Source organism: Chelonia mydas, chromosome 4 (genome assembly GCF_015237465.2).
Source record: "Chelonia mydas isolate rCheMyd1 chromosome 4, rCheMyd1.pri.v2, whole genome shotgun sequence".
Lineage (NCBI taxonomy): Eukaryota > Metazoa > Chordata > Testudines > Cheloniidae > Chelonia > Chelonia mydas.
Window position 1 is genome coordinate 50,013,773 of NC_057852.1, and position 17,894 is coordinate 50,031,666.

Sequence of the window (17,894 nt, forward strand, 5' to 3'; positions counted from 1 at the left end):
TTTTGTACAAAAAAGTAAAAGTGACAAGGTAATTGAGTTCATTTATTAACAGCCTCTCACTTTTTCAACTATTTTTTTTTTGTCTTAGGTGGGTTGGTAAGATAGTTCTCAGACAAACAGCTTTTCTGTCTCTAGCTATTTTTCTTGACAGATGAGGATGAAAAGTGATTGCTTAAGCTTCTATTTGAGTAACATTTTTAGGCCTGTAAATAAGAAGTTACTTTCAAGACCTGGACAGCAGACACTCTGCTGTTGAAGTGGGTCAAAAGTGCTCTTTCGCCCACTCTACAGCATGGCTCTTCATGCAACTGAATAATCAACATCTTTTTGCATCAGTGCCTTCCCTTACTCCCTCCAAAGTAAACAGACAAAAGCAGGCTTTTGTTCCACTGGTTCATATAAAATTAATAGCTTGAAGTTATTTCTGTGCTTAAATGGTTGCTTATTTTAAAACAAATATCTAGGTCTAGCCTCCCCTCCCCCTTGAGTTTTGGAGGAGTTTTGGTTTTGAGGCAGAACTATAGAAGAACTTCTTGTCAAGATTCAGAGTAACAGCCGTGTTAGTCTGTATTCACAAAAAGAAAATGAGTACTTGTGGCACCTTAGAGACTAACCAATTTATTTGAGCATAAGCTTTCGTGAGCTCCATAGCAGCCTCTGTGGCAAAGGCTGACAAAGGTGTTCGCTGAATAAGCACAACCTTGAACCACTTCTTGAATAGCAATGCCTCTTATGATCCTCCCCAGAATAAAGGAAGAGTGCTGCTTTCTACCCTTACAGTCTTTCTCCAGAGGACTTTCTGGAGGACTTCCCTTCACTCAGATTTATGCTGGTAGAGGTTGGAGCATTGCAGAAAGAATGAATATAGAGGTAGAAAAATCTACTTTTGATTTAGAGTCTGAAGCATCCAAAAGCAAAATACCCCTTTATTATTAATTTGGAAGTAATTTAATTAAATATGAGACATACTATGAAGCCATCAAACCAGCATCTTAATAGGACATTACATGGCCTGAGTGGAAACAATTATAATTCTTAATCATTATGTAGTTTATGTCAGTCATGTATCTGAGCTATTTTTGGAAATACAAAGTGTACAGGCGAATTTTAGATCTAATACTGTGAAATCTTTTAACTGCAGAGTGTACATGCATTATTCTTTAAAGGAATTCCCACTGACATCACTTGGAAGCTCATGTGTTCTACAAATTCAGATTAAATAATTGAAATGCAGAGTTTTTCACCATAGACTGGAGAGGACTGTTCTACACATTTTCATAGAAATCATAGAAATGCAGGACCGGAAGGGACCTGAATAGGTTATCTAGTCCAATCCCTTGCACAGTGGAAAGATAAAGTATTATCTAGACCATCTGTAGGGAGCCAGGGTGGCTTCCCTCCGAACCAGAGGGTAAAGAGCCATCCTCTCAACCTGAATGGGTGGGGCCAGACCAAGCTTACCCCAATCCCCGGAAGGGGAGGGGTGGGACAGGAAGTACAAAGGGCGGGGCCCTTTGCCCGGTGAGAGGAGCACCAGGGAGGGAGGGAGACACAGGCTGCTCCCTCCAGACCCTCCTGCTGACCCAGTGGAGGCCCTGGGCCAGGAGGAACCTGGCCGGGAGGAAGGCCTGTGGCGACCAGGACTGCCAGCCGCTGAGTACCTGGAGGAGCCAGGCTGTAACCTGGGCCAGCATGAGCCTGACACAGAGGGGGAGCTGGAGCTGCCAGCAGCAGAATACCCGGACAAGCTGGAGGGACCAGAGAGGCCCGCTTGAGAGACTGGGTAGGAAGTAGCCCAGGGGCAGAACTGCACTGTGTGGTGGGTGTATTTGGTCAGCGGGGCACAGATGGCTCCCCGCTGACCCAGCAGTGGGACCTTCACCTCCTGCCACTGTCAGGGCCCTGGGCTGGAACTCAGTGGAGTTGGGTGGGCCTGTGTTCCCCTACCCCGGCCAACCTGCCTTGGGTAGCAGACTCGGGCCGGCACGCCCCGGGGCTGGAGGGGCGCGCTGTGGACTCGGGCCAGCACGCCTTTTCCGCTAATTCCCCAGCGCCTGAAAGGTGCGGGACCCTAGCTCTCCATCGCCCCCTAGGGGCTCGGTGGACCGATTGAAACCTGTCACACCATCCTTGACAGATGTTTGTCTGGTGATAACGAAAGAAGGACAGGAGACATTTGACATGGGTTTAATCAGGCTGCAACTTTATTATTAGATGTCTGGGAGTACCCAGCAGATAAAACTGTACAGTGCAGGTAACCCCATGTTTTTTCTGTGAATACCCAGGGGGCTTTTACCAGCTCCCCCTCTTTTTCCATCCAGGTTCCTCCAGCAAATTCATTGCCAGGACCTTACCATCCACCCCCCTTGTAGGACAGTTAAGGTGGGCTATAAAAATGGGGGGGGGGGGTTAACTCCCTGCTGTACCAATCATACGAGTCCCCAACAGCCCCCTGTTCATTACTTTAACAAACACCTCCTTTTAAGTCCTTTTCCAAGTCATTTATCCAGTCACTGTATACCTTTCCTATGCAGTACCTGCACTGGACATCCGCCCTACCCTTTAATAATGATTTGCAACATATAACCTACCGCTCTTTGTGCCATGCACGAACAGAGCCCTTCCTGAACCTGCTGCGGAAAAGGCAAAAAAACCCCAACTGCACCAAAGCCAATATGGTGGTAAGGGAAAAATTCCTTCCCAGCCCCCTTAAAAAATAGGTGATTAGTGTAATGCCCACAGCTGGTCTTGACCAAACTTGGTATTTTACCACATAAAGGGGAGGGTGAGTTCTGCTTCAGACTGCTCCATGTAAAAGGGAGGCTTCAGGCCCAGAGCTGCCCCTTTTAAGCCCTGCATTCCTAGGGGATGAGTCAGTGAACACGCTGACCCCTTTTGCAACAGTTTTCATCTCCCTCCCCCCTGCTGCCAGCCATAAAGTACTGTTCCCTTCACCCAGCCAGCCAAATACCCCCCCTGTTAAAGGTGCAGGGTGGTCACTGCCTAATCTGTTTTTAAAACATCCAGTGACAGAAATTCCACAACCTCTGTAGGAATTTGTTCCAGTTTTTAACTACCCTTACAATTCAGAATTTTTCCTAATGTCCATCCTAAATTTCACTTCCTGTAATTTAGACCTATTTTTTGTCCTGTCCTCAATGGATAAGGAGAACAACTTATATCACCCTCCTTTTTACAAAAACCTTTTATGTATTTGAAGCCTTATGTACTCCCTCAGTTTTCTCTTCTCCAGACTAAATAAACCTGATTTTCTCAATCTTTCATCACAGGCAATATTTTCTTGGCCTTTAATCATTTTTGTTGCTCTTCTCTGGACTTTCTCCAATTTATCCACATCTTTCACAAAGTGTGGTGACTAGAACTGGACATAGTTCTCCACTTGAAGTCTTATCAGTGCTTAATAGAGTTACTACTTGGAAAAATTACTACTTGTATCTTACAATACTCTTACTAATGCATTCCGGAATTCTATAATTCTAACGCATTCCAGAATAAAGTTCACTTTTAAAAAAAGTATTACATTGATAATTTGTATTTAGTTGTGAGCCACTAAAACCTCCAGATCCTTAGTACATAGTCATTTCCCATTTTTTATATGTATGCAACTGATTGTCCTGTCCTCAGAGGTTAAGGAGACCAATTTTTCTCCCTCCTCCTTGTAACAACCTTTTATTTCAGACCAGTTTGTCAAGATCAATTTTAATTCTAATCCTGTCTACCAAAGCACTTGCAACCCCTTCCAGCTTCATATTATCCACACATTTATATGTTACTCCTTATGCCATCGTCTAAAACATTTATGAAGATATTGAATAGAACCAGACCCAGGAAAGATCTCTGCAGGACCCCACTCATTATTCCCTTCCAGTTTGACTATGAACCATAACTACTCTCTGAGTACAGCTTTCTGACCATTTATGCACCTACCCTCTAGTAGGTTCAGCTAGGCCATATTTCCATAGTTTGCGTGTGAGAAGATCTTTGTAAGACAGTATCAAAAGCCTTATTAAAGTCGAGATACATCACATCTACTTCTCCCCTCTTATCCACAAAGCTTGCTACCCTATCAAAGAGGGATAGTATGTTGGTTTGACATCATTTGTCCTTGAGAAATCCATGTTGACTGTTATTTATCACCTTATGTTCTAGGTGCTTATAAACTCATTGTTTGATTATTTGCTCCATTATCTTTATGGCTACTGGAGTTGAGCTCAGGTCTATAATTCCCTGGGTTGTCCTTATCCCCTTTTTCAGATAGGCACCATATTTGTCCCTTTTCAGTCCTCTGGGATCTCTACTTTCCTCCACAAGTTCTCAAAGATAATCACTAATGGCTCAGAGGTCTCTTCAGACAGTTCCTTAAGTATTCTAGAAAGAGTGTTGTCAGGCCCTGCTGACTTGAAGACATCTAATTTTTATTAGTAATTAACTAGTTCTTTCTATTTTAGCTTCAGATCCTAACCCATTTATACTGCTTTTCATTATGTTAGTCATCTAATCACTGCTAACTTTTTTTGTGAAAACTGAAACAAAAAAGGCATTTAACACTTTGGCTATTGCTGCATTTTCTGTTATCTCTCTCCCCTCATTTAGCAATAGGCCTACCCTGTCCTTGGTCATCTTCTTTCTTCTAATGTATTTGTAAAATGTTTGTTTTCTTGTTAACTTTTATGTCCCTAGCTAGTTTAATCATGTTTTGTGTCTAGACCTTTCTAACTTTGTCCCTACATGCTGGGTTTTTTTATATCCATCCTCAGAATTTGATCTAGTTTCCACTTGTTGGGTGACACTTTTTTCGATTTCAGGTCACTGAAGATCTCCTGGTTAAGCCTCCTATCTTTTCTATGCATTGGTGTAGATTCTGCATTCTTTTTTCCTTTAGGCTTGCTTCCTGTCACATCTTACCTATCAATTCTGAGTTTTTCTAAAGTCTGCTTTCTTGAAGTCTTTTTTCTGTCTTCTCTCTTACCTTTACCTAGAATCATGAACTCCATCATTTCATGATCACTTTCACCCAAGCTGACTTCCACCTTCAAATTCTCAACTAGTTCCTCTGTATTTGTCAGAATCAAATCTAGAACAGCCTCTCCCCTTGTCACCTTCTTCACCTTGTGTAAAACAGTTTCTATTATCTACATACATGAACCAGTTTTCATATGTGAACAATGAGATAACAACTAAGTGCAAATCTGAATGTCCTAAAACAGGATTTGAATGTTGCTATAACTATGTTACATGTGTATATACAATTTCAGCAATCAAATACAGGATACGGATGACCTTTTAAAGGTGTCCTTGATTGAAAATTGGCCCCACATGTTATTTTATAGGACAGCATGAAAAACAAAGCACCATAATACTCTGGGCATCTTAATACTACATTAATTCAAAAGACTTTGCACATTTTCCCCAAAATCACATAAAAGTACGGATGAGATCCCACAATGTGAGCAGTTCTTTCCCCTCTTGCTAAAACTGATATCAGAGAGATGTTGAAAGTATTCTGACTTTATACTGAAAGTGTCTTTTAAAAAAAGTCCTCATCCTTTCATTGTTACTTTCTTTAGCTATTTAAAAGACATCCATTTGACTAAAACATTGATCAAGACTTTGACTTATTACACAAAGGACTTTCTGGGATGAGGTAAGCAGATATGTGTGAACAGCTGCTCAGTGCACTTTAAGAGTTATTCATTAAAATGTATTTTTGTTATCTATAAGAAGAAACACTAATGCACTTAATGTAGAAGAAGCTGCATAGAATAAAAAGCTAACAACCTTCAGGGTGTCCGTTCACCATAAAACTAATTTCACACCTAGTCTATTATGTAATGTGCTATGAAAATAGTTTCTTTGCTTCCAGATTTCATTATACTGGTTTGGACCATGCCAACTCAGTTCTATTCAATGTAATGCAGATTGCCCACACAGTAATTTCCAGACTAGTGTGGTAATGATGTATTTCTTTTTTTCACAATGTGGAACCTGAAGTGTTCTGTACAGTAAGACAGTGATGATATCTCTAGTCAACTCTTTTCTCTTATCCAAGTATTTAATATTTACCAACATACCCAATAGGCAGATATTGTGTTTCATATTAAAATTGTCTGAACTGATAACAAATCATGCAAACCATAAACATTAATACGCTATTTCTGAGATCAACAGCAGCTTTATGAATGAATTGTTTCACTGTGGAGGACTTAACTACTCTAGATGGGGAAAAAATCACTTCTCAACATTTCAATACACTTTTTATAGAACTTGTTGAAATGAACATAACTTACTGTTTTAAGTTAACAATAATAAAATTAATCTCTTGGGTCCAGCTCCTGCATTCAGAACTCTCAGTTACTTCAAAGAGATCTCAGACGGAGTGCGAAGTGTACACAGAGTGAAATATGGAGACATTTAACTAAAAAATTCAGTGAAGTTTTCATCCACACTGTAGATAATTATGTCAAAGGATGTGTCACAGCATAATATAAAGTCAGCTCATAACAGTTTAATAATATGTGGTTTGATTTTCCATGATGAGCACCACATTTAAGAAAACACCCTCTTAAGGCAGTTTAACTATTATTTATTAATTCAGGGACCTAGTTACTACAGTCACCCCTCTAAGGAGAAATTAAGAAGTTTGTGTGTGTATATAAGGGTAGAAATTGGCTCTATGGGTTAATGTTTCATGTTGCCTTCACAATGACATGAAAAACCACAAAAGCCATTCATCTTTGGGAACCAAATACAACCATAACCCAAGTAAATTGAAAGACTTCTATTGACTCCACTGGGAACTGGATTCACCTTTTAATGTTCCAGCTCTAGAAATCATGTCTCCTTAGCTTTAGCTTCCATGTTGAGCGAACATTCTTTTATTAATCATCATTGTATTTGTTATTTATTTTGTTATTGTAGAAAACTAGTAGGAAGTGGGTTATGTCAATGTAATGAAGCTTTGTGAGACTTTGCAGGCTCAAGCACAGTCAGTAAGTCATATTTTGAACTAATTTAATTACTAGATTTCCAGTTAAAATCTTTTTCAAGCCACTGTTCCTGCTCTCTTTAGAAAGGACACACAAAAAAGGTCATGATTCCATTAAAGCATTCTGATATTATGACACTGGTACGTGATAATAGAGTGAATAGTTAAGGTCAGGTTTCAGAGTAGCAGCCATGTTAGTCTGTATCCGCAAAAAGAAAAGGAGTACTTGTGGCACCTTAGAGATTAACAAATTTATCTGAGCATAAACTTTCGTGAGCTACAGCATGCATCCGATGAAGTGAGCTGTAGCTCACGAAAGCTTATGCTCAAATAAATTTGTTAGTCTCTAAGGTGCCACAAGTACTCCTTTTCTTTTAGTTAAGGTCAGATTCCGATACCCTCATGCATTAAGGCTACTAGATTATTCTCTGAGTAGTTTCATTCATTTTAGAAGGTATATTTTGGAGTACAATACTATTCAGCATGAGTTAGGTTACCAGAATGTAGCCCTCAATGAATAAACTGAAAACTGTTCATCCAACCAATTTGAGAATACTTACAAATAACAAGGAGAAAAGGTGGGTGAGAATATCTTTTATTGGAACAACTTCTGTCAGTGAGACACACAAGCTTTGAAGCTTACTCAGAAGAGCTCTGTGAAAGCTCAAAGCTTGTCTCTCTGATATCCTGGGACCAACATAGGTATAACAACATTGCACACAAATTACAAAATTAGGAATGGTTCCTTATTGGTTCAATAATCAAAAAAGGGTTTACAATTGTAATACATATTATTTAATATTATATATTATGAACAGTTCAGCCAGCTCTCCTATTTTTACTGTTCTTCTAAAACCTTGAGATGCTCTAGTCACTAGAATACGCTAGCTGAGCACACTATTTTCCCCCTCCCTGCTACTTCACTTGCCCACTAAACTATTTAGAAAGGGAAAATGTTGCATACACTGTACAGGCGGCAGCTAGTGGACATTCAAATATAATTAAATAAGTTTGAACATATTTAATTTTAACAAGTGATTTTATTACTCATTCCTACAAAGCACATCTTTTACAATTTCTTGGCTGTGCCATGCAAATAGTTTGCCAACTGCTCCTCATAAGTTTACAACCCCAGATATGCTGTATCAAAAATGTATAAAAATGTGTAATGGACCAATAACTCCCTTAATGTTTCTTCTTTAGCAAAACAAATTTTAGATATGAGTTTTGAAGGTGAAACACACAATATTTGTATCACTTTTCACAGTCTTGCCAAAGTAAAACCCAAACGCTTCTTTGGTATTAGGAATCAGATACTTTATCATAAATTATTTTTTCAAAAAGCCTAGGAACATGTAAATTTATCCTGAATTGGAGAAATGAGGGTGCCTTTTCTGATCTGTGATAAGATTAAATATACAGTACACAAGAAACATATCATTTTCAAAAACCTATTTTCACAGGAAGGGATTTTAAACTATATGCAGCAGTGTTATTTTGAAAAAATGCTAGACTTTCAGCATACTTAAACAAATGCATTATAAAGGAAATAAAATGGTCTAAGAAAGGCTTTATATTGTCTTACGGCACTTGGATCTTAGCAAATTAATGACAGCATAATTATATACTCTTATTTATATTCGTCATACTGTTTGTTCATTATGTATCTCACATTAATACTCAGAAGGCCCACTGAGTAGCCCTGTTGGAGATGTATAATAATGTTCCTGGTCATTAGCACTCGACATTTCAGAAGTTATTTTATCTGTAGGTTTGGGGTTTTTTTTTAAACAGAAGGAAATTGCTTGGCAACAATCTCTATTTATCAAGCTCTGAATAACAGCCATTACTTAAGTCACTTCCCAGTCTGTATATGTCCTCTTTGAATGTCATAACAGAATTAGACGGTAAGGAGACCTAAAGGAAATAAAAATAAATTTTATGCTGTTTTCAGCAACATATGAGCTAACTTTAATAGAGAATTAAACCAATGCTTGATGCAGGGGGTCAGATTTACACAATGACATACAAATAGAGCTCTCACAGTAAGGCTTACTGGAAATGCAAGATAACCCATAAAATATGTTCCAGGTAGATTTTATCACTCTAACTGGTCCCACACTACTATTTAGAAAGAAATAAAAGTGTGAGGGATATATTATAAAAGTAGCATTTATCAAAATCAATTCCAAAGTGTTCTTGGCACAGTCTGTTGACCTTCATCATAGCTTTGTACCTATTACTGGAGGAAGAGGACAAGGAATTCACAAGTATATGATAATGACTAGAGAACAAAGCCCAAAGGATGCCTTGATCTGTGATTTGCCAGTCACAGTGGGAACCCTCCTGGCAAATGAAACAGTTTCTGACTACATAAACAGTATCTTTTGCTGTGTCCTCTCAGTGCAGTAGAAGAGGAGCCTTGAGTAGCATTTTCATTATAACCTTCCCACAGTCAAGCTATTTGAATTCAGACTAACCTGAAACTTTAAGACTTCCAGATAGTCGGCCTAGATTGGAATTTGCTACTGTGCATTTCTAATGTACTGTTAATTGGTTAGCTGCATTTAAGTTATAAAGGAAATGAAAAGGATTTCCCCCCCCCAGGTTTTGGAAACTTACCATGAAATACGAGCTTAATAAAGTAATTAGACCTGAGGTTAAAATTAACTAGAATGGTCACACTTAAAATGTTTCAAGAAGTTTTGAAAGTTTTATTGGTTTGGGAAATAGTTCCAATGAATACCCTCTTATACCACTGAAGTCAGTTGTAAAATTCCTATTGACCAGAATGGTGCAGGATCCAGGCCACAGTAGGTAGAACAGGCCAAAATGGAAATTAAAAAACAAAACAAACTTAAACTGGAAAAAATGTTTGAGCATGCATGCTATTCCTGTTTGCAGTATACCCATAATGTGAAAATAGTTGGATTAACTGATTTAGTTAAATAATATTAACTGAAAAAAGGGGGAACAATTGAAGCTAATGAGAAGATATATGTGAGGGTCAGATCTAAAGCCAGGGAAGCCAATAAAAATCTTTCCATTGGCCTCAGTAAACTTTAGATTAAGCCTTTAATAAATCCCACACTGCTATCCGCTAAATTCCTGGGGCTACTCAGTCAGGGTTTTCAGGTTCTGGCTAAGATTGCCATAAGGGACTAGTGACTGTGGATGCCTCAATATTTGAGGGCCCAGCTTGAGACACTTTAGAGGGACCTGATTGCCAATAGTTTCTGAAAATCAAGCCTCTGGGGGGTGACTCATGTTGGGTATCCAAAATATGAAGATCTCAAAAGCACTAGTCACTTGTGAAAATCTTGGACTTTGTCTAACATGGTGACTAATAACCGACTTCTTTAAATTAGAGCTAGCATTTTTAAATAGTATTTTCTCCCCTTTGTTTGTTATGATCTCATATTGGGAAAATGAATGAAGAGGAATGAAATGAAGCAAGTTATTGTGCTGATGAGGCATGATATTTACAATGTCTATGGCTGTTGAAAATGGAGTGTCTTTGTTTGCTGAATGCTTGTGGTTTTCATGTCTTTCAGCATTGTTTCATTTAGCTCTTATGTTTCGGGTTCATTCTTCATCTCCTTCCACTTTGATACTGAATTTTGATCTGTTAATGTCAGTCTTGCAATTTACACCCTTCCCACTGATCTTCAATCCCAAATGGGACAGAAAATGTTGTCAAGTTGTCGTCTCCTTATGATGTTCATGACTTAAAGGTAAAACTTGCCTTGAAAGTGAATATACAATTTAAAGACTACATTTCAGCAATGGTCATGAATGACTCAGACATACATCATTAAGAAATGAAGTGATTCCTGTACAATATGCAGGGCACCAAATTTGTTTTGACTTACACCATTTACTTTAATGGGGCTGACTAGAGCCAGGGGAGAATTTGACCCAGAGTGTATAAATCATATTGAAATACTTTTGGATAAAAAGCACTATAAAATATAAGCTAAATTCAGTACTATTAATACATTTCCTGCCTGCAGGCTGCATTATTTATCAGTTTTTGCAATTCCTCTTATTTGTGACTTCTCCTTATATTTAATGTTCAGGATTGCTTTCCCCACTTTTTAAGAAATGTTACCAGTGCAGTCATACACTTAAGTACTGGAAAGAGTTGATAACCCATGGCTAATATCAAATCTCTTTTTCAAGATAGAAAGTAGGTTATAGCATTGTATTTCCACCTCAGTGTATTTCTATGGAACTAAAAGGAATGCTCATAATTCCTGTAACTGTCCCTATTTAAATTATATTTTGATCATATACACATAACATCTTTTAAACACTGTAAAAAAAATTAATCCTATTACTACCCCAATAAGGTAAGTAAGTATAATTTCCCCCAGTTTATAGATGGAGAAACTGAGACATAGAGCCCAATCCAAACCCTTTAAAGTCAATGAGAAGATTTCCATTGACTTTAGTGGGCACTGGATATGGCACATTCAGAGGTTTACTGACTTGTCCAAGAATACACATTGAGTTACTATCAGAAACAAGATTAAATTTAAGAGTTCCTGACTCCAAGTCCTTTATGCATTCCTGTAACGTCTAGATTATGCTGCCATCAACGTTGCCAATATATTTGTGCATGAAAAATTTGCATGAGGAGAGGGAAAAAAAAACTACTTGTGGGAATGGTCAGCCACCTAAAACTCCAATTCTGCAGCTCACAATGTTAGAGGCTTTGCAAAATTTTATACTGTGGGATTGTGTATTCAGACATTTACATTTCAAATAGCTACCCAATGCTGGACACAAAGCAAATCCAGAATACTGAACTAAACTATGCCATCTGTGTTGAGTAAGTGTCATGGTGTGATTCCAGGAATGTGGATAAGTCTGATAAGATATTGCTGGCATTGAGCCATGCTGATATACTCCTTATTAACTTATGGATTGATAGTGCTTCTTGGTTCTGCAGTTTGTTTGTGTGTGTGTTTTTTTTGTTTTTTTTTTTGTTTTTTTTTTTTACAATGGAGGTCTGCTGTGGCCAAATATTTTGCACCCATGGCACAAAGACCATTAGGTGCCTGGTCAAACATAACAACTCTTTCTATATTCTGCTGACGTGGGGAAGCCGGGGACAAAAACGGATTAGGTTGGGTATATGGCAGTCAGCAATGAATCTGAAACAAGGAACACATTTGACTGCCAGTAACATTACCTCCAATTAAAGAAAAAAAGTTTTAAATTAAGTTATTAGTGACAATGATTTCTCAGTCATCTACATTTTGCACTGTGTACTACTTGTTTCAATCTAGGTGCTAAATAGGATACATAGTGTAGCCTTAGAATGCATCTCCTGCTTAAATAATTTGTAAAACTCTCAATGTTCAAACATTTGGCTAAAATGTGTAAGAGGATCACATGCTGCTTTTATTCTGACAGTCCCTAATTGCCCCCTTCTGTGTTGATGATGCTTTAATAGCAGTATAATTTACATTTTTCACCACATCATCTTACTATCTCCAAGCAGTTAAAATAAATAATCATGTTTCCTCTGAGTTAAAGCTTTAGGAGGAAGAGCACTTTTTGATGCTGTTGCACCAATTCATCTTACATAGACCAAAAACCTGTCAATTTCTGATCATCACCTGTCATAAATATAAAGGGAAGGGTAACCACCTTTCTGTATACAGTGCTATAAAATCCCTCCTGGCCAGAGGCAAAATCCTTTCACCTGTAAAGGGTTAAGAAGCTAGGATAACCTCGCTGGCACCTGACCCAAAATGGACAATGAGGGGGACAAGATTTTTTTTCAAATTTGGAGGGGGGGGGCAAAGGCTTTGGGCTGTCTGTGTGATGCTTTTGCCAGGAACAGATCAGGAATGCAGCCTTAAAACTCCTGTAAAGTTAGTAAGTAATCTAGGTAGAAGATGCATTAGATTTTCTTTTAATGGCTTGTAAAATGAGCTGTGCCGGAGGGAATGTATATTCCTGTTTTTTGTCTTTTTGTAACTTAAGGTTTTGCCTAGAGGGATTCCTTATGTTTTGAATCTGATTACCCTAATTTACCATCCTGATTTTACAGAGGTGATTCTTTTACCTTTTCTTTAATTAAAATTCTTCTTTTAAGAACCTGATTGCTTTTTCATTGTTCTTAAGATCCAAGGGTTTGGGTCTGTGTTCACCTGTACCAACTGGTGAGGATTATTATCAGGCCTTCCCCAGGAAAGGGGGTGTAGGGCTTGAGGTGATATTTTGGAGGGAAGATGTCTCCAAGTGGTCTCTTTCCCTGTTCGTTGTTTAAAACGCTTGGTGGTGGCAGCATACTGTTCAAGGACAAGGCAAAGTTTGTAGCGTGGGGAAGTTTTTAACCTAAGCTGGTAAGAATAAACATAGGGGGGCTTTCATGTAGGTCCCCACAACTGTACCCTATAGTTCAGAGTGAGGAAGGAACCTTGACATCAGCACTCTAGGAAAGATTAAAACCAGGAAGTGAAAACTCCCTACCACTATGATGAGGGATGGTCAGACACAGATAGAGAGGTGTTGACAATACATTGAAAATGCATGTACATTATTTCTCAGTAAGTAAAAACAACCTACTACATGCATTTTCATTCGTTATATACAGCAGCTCTTAAAGATTTTTGTGAAGTTTCTTTCTTTTCAAAGATATAAATAATTCACTCAAAACTACATTTTTTTTGCTGTGCAATACAAAAAACATTGTCAAGTAAACTTGTGCAATGGCAGGCAGAACATTAATGGTAAGTTATCACAGTATTCCATATGTTCACAAAATAAAAAAAATGTTTACAACGCTTAAGCAAGGACATTTACACCAATATTTGTTTCAGCCATTTCCATTAACTAAGCACAGTCCATCTATGCTTATTGGGAAGAGAAAATTTTATTAAAGGGGGGGCAGATTCATATCCTCTTGCTCAAGTCTGAACGTATTTTAGGGCTTGATCCTGTGCCATTGAAGTCAATGGGGGCTAAGTTTACAAAGGTGATTTAAGCATTGCAAAATTGAGAACTGCAATATCTATCTCCTAAGCATTCTGCTCCCTATGAGATAGGGGAATTCACAGCCCACAGTGTGGTCCCAGTTTGACTTTGTCCCTTACCTTTCTTTAGTCCTTCACTGGGGAGAAAATTCCTATACTGGGGAGGAGTGGTGGTTGGTGTGAGGTATAGGCCCCAGTGGGCTTATGTCCCTTTCTTTGTAGTAGCTTTGGCCCTGCCACAGCTTTTTGGATAAAATTGGCTCTGTACCCTGAAGCTGGACCGGAAAAGACTCGTGAAACATCTGTATCTCAAACACAGGAACAGCCAATGACCTTTTGGAAAAACATGAGAAAGTATTTAGAGAGGAAGTGGGAGAACTCCAGAATCTCAAAATGAAAATATATTTGGATCCCACTGCATGCCCTCAATTTTCTAATGCCCACCCCATTCCTTATGCTCTTCAAGCCAAGGAAGAACTGTAACTGCAATGTTTAGCAACTGCAAGGATTATCTGGCCAGTGCAATTCTCTGACTGGTCTGCTTCAGTAATGTCTGTACTAAAAGCTGACAGCTTATATGCTGTGATTACAATCAAAGTGCAAACCAGGCTACCCACTTGGAGCACTATCCCATTACTTGTATAGAAGAACTTTACAACAAGCTGGTAGGTGGAGTCTTGTTTACCAACCTAGATATGTTGCATGCTTACTAGTAGTTACTTCTGGATGAAGACTAGCAGGCTGTGGTCATTATCAGTACATAAGTGATTCCATAGGAACATCCGCTTATGTGAGATGTCCTTTGCTTGGGCTATTTTCCAAAGGGTCATGGCTGGATTGTGCCATGTTGTTGTATACTTATACAATGTTCTTGTGATAGGGGAGACAGAAGTGGAGCATCTACAGAACCTAGCTGAAATCCTATAAAATATGAAAGGAAGCTAGGTTGCAACTCAAGTGCTCAAAGTGTGTTTTCATGGCCAATGAGGTAGTTTATTTAGGACATCATGTTTCAGGAAAAGGACCACAACCACTAGAAGAGAAGGTTAAAGCCAGCAAAGAAGCTCTGGTTTTGAAAAATGTGAGTAAACTCAAAGTGTAGTTTGACCTTTCAAACTATTATGACAGATTTGTTAGGCAAGCCACATTGGATTATTTCTATCTCCATGCAATGCCCCGAAAGAGGCATAGTGGCACTGGAATAAAGATCAGGAGATTATCTTCAATTAAACTAATGAGCTTCTGAAGAGAGACAACTCTTGATGCATTTTGACCCCAACTGTGCCCTATTACTTATTTTCAGTGCTTAATCCTATAGCATGTGTGCATTACTTTAGCACTGAATGGAAGACGGGACTAACAGGCCAATCTCCTATGCCTCTCATTCCTTATCAGCAGAACAATGGTATTCAGTTAAATAAGGAAAGCTTGACTATTTTACTTTGCTTCCAGGAAGTTCCATCCATATTTCTATGGGCAACAACTTACCATAAGCCATTTTATGGCTTCTAAGGGAAGCCAGAACTATTCTCCCTTTGACTTCTGCATGATGCAAGGTTGGATATTATTGCTAACAGCCTACTAATATCAACCATTCCGTAAGCCTGGACCAGTAATTGCTAAATGTAGACAGCCTCATTCACCCACCTGTGGGGTAGACCACAGAAGACACCCCTATACTTCAAGAAGTGGTCCTAGTTTTAGCCAGAGTAGAAGATCCACTAACAGCTAACCCTATCACTCAAGGGACTGAGACCCTGTTCTGTCCAGTCCCCAATTTTGCACAGAATGGATGGCCCAAATTGATGGTATCTTCAAATGTATGTCTTTATTTACACTGACATTGAGAACTAATTCTCCAATGTTGAATTCTGCTTTGGGGACCATGAGTTTTAGTATCTCCCCAGGCAAGAAAGATAATATTGGAGGAACTGCACAGAACTCACCCTGAGATGACCCTAATGAAAACTCTGGCAGGAGTTACACTGGCCCACAAAGAGAGTGTAATCAGTACTGGGCTATGCTACCTACCAACAGTTAAGAAAATTTCCTCCAGTAGCAGACTTCTCACCATGGCAATGGTTAGGAATGGCTTAGATCTCAAGGGACTCTCTGGACCTGGGGCACCTGTGGAATTTCTGCCTATCCTTGCTATTCTGGGAACCTGTACTCCAGTCTGAATCAGTAGAGAGTTGCGGAAGATTAATCCCCTTTTTCCTTTTCTACCATGGAGGTCAGATAGTCTACCTTTCACCTCTGGTTAGACTTCCGTCAGCATAATGAGCCAAAGATTTTCTTATCGAGGAATTTTTGCTGAACATTGAGAGGGAGAGATGTTGTATCCTGCAAGTTCAAGATAGTTATTTTATTATAGTTCCTAAGCATGTATTCCAGGGTGGGGAGTTTTGCCTGGTCCCTGGGGGACATTCTGTATGTTAATAAAGAAGCAGTTATTGCGACCAACACCTGATGTGTTGTGCTCCCTACATACCCTGAACAACTGTAATACTGTGTAATATTTTGGACCACTAATGATGTTTCATTACTTTATAACATCATCATTAAGTTATTTTAACTGTGGTGTTGGACCATAAGGGAAATATTTTGAAGATTATACACCTTGAGATACCAGCACAAACATGTAACTAGTGCAGAGCTCAGCTATTATGTATTCATAGTAATATTCAGTACCAAATGAAGTTTCTGGACTTTCTTCTACTTTTGTTGAAAACATTAGAAAAATAGCCAATGTAGCGCAAGCTAGTTTAATGTCCATAATAGAGCTCACTCAAGCCAATCAAACTGAGCTAATTTTCCCTAGCTGAGGACCTGGATAGTTAAAAACAGTGGTTTTGCCCCCTGGATACCTAGAACTTTCCTCTCTTTGCATGTGATCTCTTCACAAATCTTTAATTAAAAACAAACAAAATAAAAAACGCTCATGATTTTTAACCCAAACATAAACCTGAGCTTTTTGGTCTGCCTTTTGATATTTGAATTTCCCCAGCTCACCTGTAATATGTGGTGAGAATAAAGCACACAACTTAACTCTCACAAATTTAAAGTATAGTGACTTTGGCCACTCCTGCAGGAGTTCTCAGAAGAGAACCAAACTAAGGTTGGAGCCCCATTGTGTTAGGTATTGTATAAACACATGGTAAGAGAGTCAGTGCCCCATAGATCTTACAATCTGGGGGAAAGAATGGTGGTTAGTTGTGACATGAGAGCTGGAACTGGGATTAAAATTTATCTCATGTAATGGCTATCAATATTCATTAGACGGGGACTACTTTTAATCCATGCTGAGTCTGGCAAGATTCAAACTAAGTGAACTACAGGCAAAAGGTTCTACAGCTCAATAGCATCCAGTCCCAATAAGTGATAATGTTACACCTTTAAGAATGAGGCTACTTCCTAAAAATACAAGTTTAACAAATCAAGTCCTGTCCTCCTTGGAGCTTACACAGGCAAGATCTTCCACTCTCTGGACAAAGACAAAAATCAACCATATATTGCTCTCCATCTCAAATACACTCAATCTGTCACACTCTAGGTTGAGCACTCATTAAACATATAAAAATAATGAAATGGCAACAGGAACCACCTTCATTTAACTTCTAAGCACTTTTTGCAAAATTAATTCCAACAATTACTCCATAGACCTTACTTTAAATTTTGCATACATAAATTTCCCACCCCCACCCTTGACCATATCAGTCATGGGAAGGAAAAAAAAGTTTGAACCCACAACCTTGAAATCCCCAATACAGACCTCTTTCACTTCAACCCTAGGAGTATCTGCTCGGAGAGGGGAACCATACCAACATCCTTTATCTCGACCATTCATTACAGTGAGACAACTCACAGTCAGTGGCTAAAAATACAAGGACTTCTGATAT